General features: G+C 43.0%; 1 pseudogene; it reads left to right on the forward strand.

The window, feature by feature from the left end:
- The first annotated feature begins 2,839 nt into the window (after positions 1-2,839).
- On the forward strand, positions 2,840-8,041 carry LOC108166927 (uncharacterized; annotated as a pseudogene).

Raw genomic sequence — 8,041 nt, forward strand, 5'->3', positions numbered from 1 at the left:
CACACAGAGTGGAAAACTGTTAAAGAAATTGTACTATTTGTGAGATTAAGTACAGATATTCATTCTTACATTAGTTGAAGACATTAATTGCCATTGAAACAGACTATCTGCAGGTTTCAACATGTTACATTTAAGATTTTTAAAGAACTGACTGAAATATAAGACCAAAAAAAGGAAGTGGTTTGGAGAATCTGCTGTGTTATAATCAAGTGTTGGAAAAACTTCAGATTTCTGGGGTCTGTTTGTGGCTCTTGGCAGCAGCTTTTGGGGCATATTTTATGTCAATTTTACCATTAGTGATAAAGTCCAGTCATATAAATATCTTTATTTCACAAGAACACAAGAAAATAACACAAAGAAAATACCTTTTAAAGCTTTTAGGAAAAAGTTATAAAAACAACTACTTCTATTGAGACATAAAGTAGAAAATTACAACCAATCATAGCAACATGAATTAGATAACCTAATCAAAGCTCCACATTTATTCACCACATTAATCAGTGAAAATCCCACAACAAAAACAATTTAAGATCCACTTTCAGTGAAACAGTCTATGAATGGAAGACACATTTAACTGCTAACATGTCCAGTTCTGTCTGGCCGTCGCCGATGCAGTTCAGCTCAAATTTCATCTGCCTTCAGGGCTTTGTCTGGGATTTCTCCCTTTGAGCTGAATTTCACCCTGGTCAATTAGCAAACAGAAGGAGGAGATGTGAACGATGATGTCGATTTTCTACACTCGTTTAGAATTGTGGTAGTTGTAGTTTGGAAGTGGCAGAGGAGGAAGTGGATGAAGCTGTTCGGTCCATACTGCATCAGGATCTGGTTGACCCAGTGGAGCGGACTCCGTCAAAGCCTTTAGGTTTTGTATGACATATTTAAATGGACATAAAATGTTAACTTTTGTGGTCTTTTTTTATGTTTAAGAAAAAAATGTTGGCCAAAGCTTCCAGTACTTGGAGAATTGAAATAAAGTCTCAGGGTTTGTATAGAGGCAAGACTACATCTAGTCCTTTAGATTTAAAACAAGAGCATTTTAAATACCAGGCTTGAAAATAAATCTTTATACTCTGAAGAAGTCTATGTTTTAGAATTTGAAAGTAACCCAGGCAGTATTTTCTTTTTCCTCAGATAAAAATCCCCCTTGCCTTGTTTATAATAAGTAATCCAGCTCTAATATTTATAAGTCTTTCAGATTTAGTTGAAAGGAACCACAGAACCTTCTACTCTACAAGGCCTTTGAGCTGTCTATGTCTATGTTCTAAAAAGACTTCTTTAATTCATTTATGACAGAGACAGCTCAAAAATATAAGACAAATGTCTCCCTAAAAGAGACGGAAAAGAGGATTCTTGGCTCGTTATAATCTCAGGCTTCCGATATTTAGTCCCTTATAAATCACAAGAAACCGACTGATTGCCAATTCCTTAATCTAATCATCATTTTTATGTTCTCTTTCATAAATCTGTGAACTTCCCATTCTGAAACTCATATTTTCTCTTCAGAACATGTTTTTTTCTCTTATCCCTTTTCTGTTAATCAGAAGAACCAATGTTTGTCCCGTTAGAAGAGAATTAAGGTTTCACTTCCTGTATACTTTCCAGAGAAGTGAATCTTAATGTGCTCTTTTTGAAGTTAGGGATTTATATTAAAACGGACCATTTATTTTCTCATTCCTCCAGAGAAAACTAATCAGTGAAAGCAGCTCTGAAAAATGGATGCAATGAAGATGCAAATGAACGTCCTAAATCAGCTCAAATCTGTATGTTTGACCTTTGACCTGCACTGGACAAATTATGAAAACATTCAAATTATGAAAACATTCAAGGTTGTCACTAAAAGTCAGAATGATACCTAAACATTTTTTTATCTTCAGTCTAACAGTATGTTCCCTGGTTAGACTGAGATGTAAGTTGAGTTAGACTGAATATGAGAAGGAACCATATGGCCTAGTAAAAGGAACAAAACTGAGACACAGAGAAGACACAGAGGGCGCGGCTTTGCAAGGCTGAGCTGGCCAGATTCAAGCTGTCTCAGCTTCAGTCCCAACAACAGAACCTAGATCGACTGAAAAACTAACAAGGTTTAAAAATGCATTCCACACTCATTTAAATGTAACATTTTAAAGTTTAAAAAATGGCCTAGAAAAATCACAAATGATGTCAAGAAATGCTGTTTTAATTAATTTCTGATTTTGCCATTTATAACTGCATTATTGAAAAAAAACCAGAAACCACAACAACAAACAACATTATAAATAATGTTAACATTTCTTTACTTAAACAAGTCCGGCGCATCGCCTGATTATCAGGAATCATTAGCCAAACGCATCCAAGTCTTCTGTAAATATCCCCATAAGTTGACCTGATACCCTCAGGTCAACTTATGAAGGAGTTAATGCTAGTACACCAGAAAGGTACAAAGAACAAAGAAAACTGTCTTTATGAGTATGACGTTCCCTTTCAGTCGATTCACTCGGTACAACACAGAGTATGGGATATCACGCCCCCACGTGGCCTAACTTAAGACACCTTTGATCACGCCTTTAGGCAAATGACGTGTGATGACGGGTGGTAGGCCCCGCCTGCATATAAATACACCCCCATCAGTTCTTATGCTCTTCTAGGTGGGAACACCTAATTTCCAACCCGTGCTTTCTAGCTGCTGCTAGCTAGCATCACTCTTGTTTTTTTCCCAAAACTAGCTTAACCTGTCCTGTTGGTGTTAGCTACTGCTGCCTGCTGGTTAGCATGTCTGCCCGCTGAGCGCTGGTTGTATTTTCTCATTTGTCTATTTTTATTTTCTTTGGTTTTGTGGTTCGGGATGAGCACGAAGCAAAAAATGGCTAAGCAGAAGTCTTCCGTTCGCCCCTGTCCTCAGGAGTGCAGCTTCACGCTTCACGAAAAAGACCAACACGAAGCATGCCCTGTATGCCTTGGAACTGTCCATGCTAAAAGAGCGTTGTCGGAGCCGGACGCTTGTGCTTTTTGTAGCCAGCTTTGGCGCTCCACGCTTGAACAGCGGGTCAAGTTTGTGCAGAAAGCGCTGGGAGAGGCTACCGTGTCACAACAAGACCCCATGCTCTCTGAGTCTATGAATGCGGTTTCGTCCGAGTCTGATGAGAATGAAGAGGCCAAAGCTTCCACTTCCAGCTGGGCAGACCATATGGAGTATGTGGACGGGTTAGCCAAAACGGTGCAGGACGCAGTGTCATCTCACTATCATCTCAAGGTTCAGGGTGACAAGGATGTGCTAGACATCGGCCTGGAAGGTCACAGTCTTTCGGAAGACGATGACGACTTTTCCGCGGGCCAGTGTCCATCTGCAGCCGCCTCTCCTGTGGGTCAGGATGACTCATCGTTCCTTTCCCTTTACCGGCGCGCAGTTAATAAGTTAGACATTGAGTGGCCAACCCTTCCTCCTGTTCAGAAGGTGTCCTGGTTCACTGGATTCTACCTTCCGACGGAGCCGGCTGCGGTTAAAAACCGCCTGCCCATGTTCCCAGATTTTGTCTCGGAGCTAACGTCGTCCGGGAACAAACCGTTGCCCACGTGTGTTACAGTGCCTGGCTACGGGCAGTACGTGGACCTGGAGGGTGCCAACAAAGCCGGTCTGGTTAATTTACCACCAATGAAGGCATCCTTGGCAGCTTACCTGGCGCCATCATACAACCAGGGTGTGGGCGGCTCTGCCACCCTGCCCTCAAAACAATGCAGGTTTTCCGCATCCCAGTTGGAGAAGACCTATAGTGCTCAAGCAACCACTGCTCGCGCCCTGAGCTCAGCCACCATGCTTCAAACTTATCAAGCTATGTGCTTGTCCGAGCTAGGACCTCAGATGCCTCCTGATAGCCATCTGACCCCCCTCTTAAATGAGATCAGAATCACTGTGGATTATATTCTTTGCACATCCCACTGTGCGGCGCTCTCACTGGGGAGAGAAATGGTTTCCATAGTGGTTGCTCAGGGAGACCTATGGCTAACGCTTTCTGACGTTCCCGATAGGGACAGGGCCATATACTTGGACGAGCCAGTGTCTACGGATGAGCTTTTTGGACAATCCCTTGATGCAATCCAAGTGAAGTTTGAGCTTAAGAAAAAGCAAACGGAAGCTCTCCGTTGCATCATTCCCAGACGTGATGCTAGGTCCAGGCCCAACATGAGCGCACGCAAGCCGGTGACAGCACCAGCGTCACCAAAGAGAGCAGCACCACCCGCAGCTCTCAACACTACAATTTCACAGCCGTCAAAAAAGCATACTCCCCGCCAGTCGGCTTGGAGCAAAGGCCCTCCTCTGGGTTTTCAACAAGATTTGATGTCTCGAAAGAAAAAGCCTCAGTCATCCTAACGACGTGAGATGGCGTGACAAAAGAGAGGCATCAGAAGCAGGGAGACCTGATTGCTGCTCATTCGTTTATGTGCAAAAGGCATCTTGTTTGTTCTGTTCAGGGTTCCAGCCCCAAGAGGCGCTGCGTTTTCCTAACACAGTCTCCCAAGCACAACACGCCAACACACACAGTTTGCACCTTCATTCCCAGGTTTAAGTGGGTTAAATGTTTCTCAAAAAACAAGAGAAAATGTGCGACTGTTCCACGTTTCAATAAAAAGTGCAATTCCCTTGCCAAAATATCAAAATCAAAACACTGTGTGCCACAACGTGCACAACAGTCAAACGGAGCTGCTCCTCTCTGTCCCAGCAGAGGGCAGCACCTCTTCGCCAACAGTGCGTCAGGTCAGCTGTCTGGCTGCACGCGTACCTCTTTGGCGTGCATGTGCACTTTCCCCATTGATGGAAAAGACTGTTGCTACGGGTTACAGGTTACAGTTCCGGATAAGACCCCCCCCCCCTGGTTCCAATCAGTTACAAACACAACTGTAGGGCCAAAAAGCAGCGAAAGTTCTGAGAGACGAAATAAACACGTTGTTGGCAAAAGGAGCAGTGCGTGTGGTTCCCACTTCAGAAGCAAACAGAGGTTGGTACAGCCGCTATTTTGTTGTTCCGGAGAAGGGAGGTGGGCTACGTCCCATCCTGGATTTAAGAGTGTTAAACCAGCACCTTCGCAAGTACAAATTCAAAATGTTGACGCTGAGACAACTTTTGAACGCTGTCAGCCCAGGCGATTGGTTTGCAACAATCGATCTGACGGATGCTTACTTTCATGTAGCAATACACCCAGAACACAATCGTTTTCGGAATAGCGTACAAGTAGCTGGTCTTACCCTTCGGTCTGTCGCTCGCCCCTCGCACATTTACAAGAATTGTGGAGGCAGCGCTAGCCCCTCTCAGAGAAAAGGGAATTCGCATTCTAGCTTATCTGGACAACTGCGTTTTAATAGCCAGTTCCAGAGAGCAAGCGGCAGAACAGCTACCGCAAGTGCTGTCCCACATTCAAGCCCTGGGATTCTCTGTAAACTTTCACAAAAGTGCTAAGAAAATATATTTAAAATAAGCTAGTTTTAAAATTTAACATGACTTGATTGAAATAGCCTAATTATAGTTTTAAAATGTATAACTTATTCTGGCCTATTGACCTTTATTTTACCTGTAGTTAAGGTAGATTGTTTGTCAAGATCTCTGATCTGCCCTTTGTCTGTCTGGGAAACAATCAGTAGGAAGTTCTAGCTTTTCACACTAATCTGTGAAAGCCATAAACCAGCAGGAGTTCGGAGAGTCTGCTTCCACCTTATTTAGACAATGGAGAAACTGGTGTTTGATCTTGTGAACAAATTGCAGGGAGTTTCTAACTTTAAAAAGGGTCAGAAACAGGTTCTGGTTGGATGAGCAAAGATACGCCTTATTTGAATAAATTAAAGAAAAGAAGATAAAACTTTCCACACAGAGTAACAAATTAGATTTTACTCTTTGAAATTTCTCCAAGGACGTTCTTCCTTTCTTGTTTGTCATTTCCATCTTTTGTCTTTTTCCTTTTCTCAAGTAAATGTATGTGTTGTTTGTGCTCTGAGGTTTCTGATGTTATCTGATGTGCTTTTCTGGTGATAGTTTGCATTCTGTCTTGAATAAATGCTGATTATTGTGACGCTGTCATCTCTGCGTGATCTCAGTCCTTGTGCACAGCATTTTCTGAATCCGGGCATAAGAGAGGATATAACGAGTCAAAAGGTTTTTAAAGTTTTATAATTTTTCCTCTCTTAATAAAAGTTAACTGAGCCAGAGTGTTAATTTATCAGAAGAAGAAGAATTAAAATCTTTTGACTCGTTTTATTCTCTCTTCTGCCCGGATTCCTTGATGTCGTCATTGTATCAGCTGAACCATAAAGACAAAGACAAACGTTTTCCCAAGTCCAAACATAAACAACATTTATTAGGCGAACAACTAATAAAACTGACAAAACTCAATAAAATCACAGACCAGCATCCAATTCAATATTTACCTCACTCCACAGACATCCACACACCAAGACAAACTTGCGGGGAACCATTTCACCGACGCGCCGTTCCCCGGAGACAGCATCACGGGTAACCCCGGAGCGATCTGAAGTTAAGGTTCCGGGTCCTATACTTTTACAGGGAGGGCGTGTTTCCCTTCTCTGCTGTATTCAAATTAGGGGAGTGTCCTTAGCTAAATTCATTTTAATCTAGTTGACTATGTTCCAGTAAAAACCTGTTTTTAAGATAAAAAAGTGTTATTTTCTTTTGAATGAAGACAGATGTTTTTATGACCATGTCCCGAGAGGAAGCTCTACTCTGTTGACAGGACCAGATTGTTTTACACCAGCTGTTAAATCTTATCAAAGTGGTCAAAAGGTTAAACTCACACACAGAGCCATGACCCCCTGTGAATGCCTGCTCAGTCCACAGAGAGACTAGCTGTGTTTTAAATTATAGAGAACAAGCTAAGTTATTTTAATTCAACTTAGTGTAATATGTTTCAATAGAACTATCCTACATAAGAGATTACGATAATTAAATCATGGATATAATTTGGAGTGAATATTCTTATTTAAAATACTATTAATTTTATCTAATATTGAACATATGGTTAAGTTTTTACAACTAGCATATTTTAAATTTATTTTCTTAAAACGAGTCAACAGTTCTCATTCCGGGGGCTGGAAATATGCTCCTGTCAGCTCAAGCTCGTCTTTCAGAGCACCGTGTGACCGCGTTTCATCGGTGCCTCGCTCCAGACTGTCTTACAGCTGGTGGGAATGATGGCCTCCATGATCGCAGTGGTGCCGCTCGGACTGTTAAAAATGCGTCTGATGCAGCGCTGGAAACGCTCTCACCAGTTGTGCGCGTCACGGCACCTGCACAGAAGGCTGACGATAACTGCTGCTTCGCCCATGGAGGGAGCCCGGACTGCTGTACCGTGGGTCTCCAATTGACAGGGTGTCCTTTCGCAAAATGTTGTCCACAGATGCCTCTCTGAAGCGGTGAGGGGGGTCTGGACATTAACCCAATCAAAGCTCCACATAAACTACCTGGAGTTGCAGCCGGTCCTGCTGGCTCTGAGGAATTTTTGCAAGGTTCTGATGAACCAGCATGTTCTGGTAAGGACAGACAACACCACTATGGTGTCCTACATAAACATTCAAGGGGGCACTCATTCACTTCCCTTGCTGAAATTGTCTCACAAACTATTGCAGTGGTGCAGCGTTCATTTTCTGTCTGTCAGAGCAACTCGTGTTCCTGGGCACCTGAATTTGGGGGCAGATCTGCTGTCCAGGGGAGGTCCACTGGTGAGGGAGTGGAGACTGCATCCATCCGTGGTGGTGCAGATTTGGCAACGGTTCGGCAAAGCTTCAGTGGATCTCTTTGCCACCAAAGCCAACAATTCTATTCTTTTCCATAACGGATCACAGCGCTCCACTGGGAGTGGATGCACTGGCTCACCCATGGCCCAATGTGCTTCTATATGCATTTCCCCCAGTGGAAATGATTCTGCCAGTACTGGACAGAGTACGCAGATGGGGCCTATTCTTGATTCTGGTTTCCCCTCGCTGGCCAGCAAAGTCATGGTATGCGAAAATATTCAGCTTGCTGGTAGTGGAGCCTTGGACATTACAGCACAATAACCATTGA

The sequence above is a fragment of the Poecilia reticulata genome, linkage group LG15 (assembly GCF_000633615.1).
Source record: "Poecilia reticulata strain Guanapo linkage group LG15, Guppy_female_1.0+MT, whole genome shotgun sequence".
NCBI classification, from domain to species: Eukaryota; Metazoa; Chordata; class Actinopteri; order Cyprinodontiformes; family Poeciliidae; genus Poecilia; species Poecilia reticulata.